Here is a 2,196-nt window from a genome sequence, read left to right on the forward strand (position 1 = left end):
GTTAACACCAGAAATTATTAACAATATAAAAAAGATATATTCTGTTCTAATTATAAAAAACAGTTTAAGTTCATTCTTCATTTACACACAAGCAAACAAAACAAAAAATATATATATATGCACATGTTATTGTTATTATTAGTATTAATATAAATAACTTTATTTTTAATTCGAATAAAACTGTTTAAAAATATATCTATAAGTATATAAAACAATCACAAATCTAAAAATCTATTCCCAGTAATAATAAAATGTATATATAAAAGTTATAGAACCTAGATTTTCGCAAGGCATCTATCTAATTCAAAGTCCGCTTCTTGAACATTACTTCTAATGTTCTTTTAGCTGTTCTTGACCCTCTAGACAGAGTAGAGCCGACCTAAGGATGGCAAAAGAGACTTTAGAGCGTATCCAAGAGACGGTGGTGGCATAGTTCTCTCCTTTCTTCGCTGCGACTAGCTCTGCCAACCTGTTATGGTATCTCTTGCACTCTTCTCCCATGCCACCTGTTGTTGTAAATACTAATGGTGTAAATGTTGCCTGTTCCACGTCCATCACTCTTCGCGTATACAACTCTTTCTTGTCGTTCTCGTGCTGCTTGTATATCTGCTTGAGGTCCAGGTCTCTATAAGAATCAGCGTTGGGGTAGCATACCCGTACATCAAAGAACGCTGACCTTTGCCTTTCCCAGAAACCTCTGGCATGGATGTCTAGGCGAGCGTCGGGACCTCTGTTAGCTCCGCTTGGCAGCGACTCTCCCGTGAGCTCCTGGAGGACGGGCTCAATCTCGACATCATTGCAGACCATGCTGAGCATGTCTGCCTCAAGATCTCTCAGTTCATTATGGCGCTGTATTATGAAGCCTCCACGCCTGCAGACCATGGCATGATCAACATTAAAGACATCGCCACACACGCAAATAGATGGCTTATCGGCGATTTCCCAGTCATATCTGAGCTTTAGAGCGTCTCGAAACTCGCCCTTGTTCAGAGTGAAGCCCATTTCATCGATCGGTATGACTGTCAGCCAGTTAGATGCACCTTTTTCAGAAGCAAGTTCAACCGCGCGCTGTGTCTTCAGAGTAAGAGTTTCTTGATGTCATTCAGTTTTGTTCGAAGCACTTCGTTTTTCTCTCTTCGCACACTCTGCTGTAGTGAGTTAACAATGGCATCGTCTGGTTTTTCATGGGCTTGTGAAACAATTTTCTCGACTAGTGGCGCTGTGATCTTCATTGACGCTTGGTACTCTAGATCTGCATCCTGGCTTGGATTTATAATTCCAAGCCCACCCAGTCTAACTGGCAATGCCAAGAGGTCTCTTTCGCTCGGCGTTGTGCAATGATGGTCCGTTATTGACGGTATTAAGACATCGGCAATGACGCGTTCTAAAGGTTCTAGTAGATCTTCTACACCTGGGAGTGTTCTGAGAAAATATGTCCATCGGTGCCGCAAGCCAAATGTAAAGGCTGCGTAGCACGCTTGTGGTTGTGACATGGCAAATTCTGCCAGCTTAACCACCTGGCTTACCCAATCCTCCACCTTGCTACCGACGTATTCTTCCCGCTATTCTCTCGAGCCCCGGGCTGCCCCCCGATGCCTTTGACCGTGCGTAGAGGTGTTAATCCCAGTTCCTTCGAAAATTACTCGAGCACGCTCCATCTTTTCACGTTTGGTAATAAGCCAACATTTCTTAGCGTTTGGATAATATCCCAGGCTAGGCCCGGCTTCAGTTAGTTCGTCCCACCATTGCTTTATCGCTTCCAAAGATCCGGAACCACTTGCGTCATCAGCATACCAGCATTGTTTCGCGTCACTCGAGATACCCAACGTGTAATCAAGGGTTGAAGACTGATGGCGTAAATCGCCATCGACAGGGGATCCCCTGTGTTGTGCCTTCGGCGGATTTGAGCTCGCTTCCTCTTGTTATAAACAATCTCGCCGGTTGCCGGTACGTATTAATTGCGTAAGTTGCTATGGGTGGACACAGAACCCTTATATTGTGAAGCGCAGCAGCTCTGTTTAATGCGTTGAAAGCATTTGAGGCATCAATCAGGAGTACGGCATCAGTTTCTTCCTCTTCGAATATAGAATGCATTGCATGGACAGCAGCCTCGCTCCCACTCCTAAGGCCTGCACACACCTGTAGTGATCCACTAGCGTCGAGAACATCTTCCTTCGTAACCTTCATGACGCACTT

This window comes from Montipora capricornis, chromosome 1 (assembly GCF_036669925.1).
Source record: "Montipora capricornis isolate CH-2021 chromosome 1, ASM3666992v2, whole genome shotgun sequence".
Classification (NCBI taxonomy): Eukaryota; Metazoa; Cnidaria; class Anthozoa; order Scleractinia; family Acroporidae; genus Montipora; species Montipora capricornis.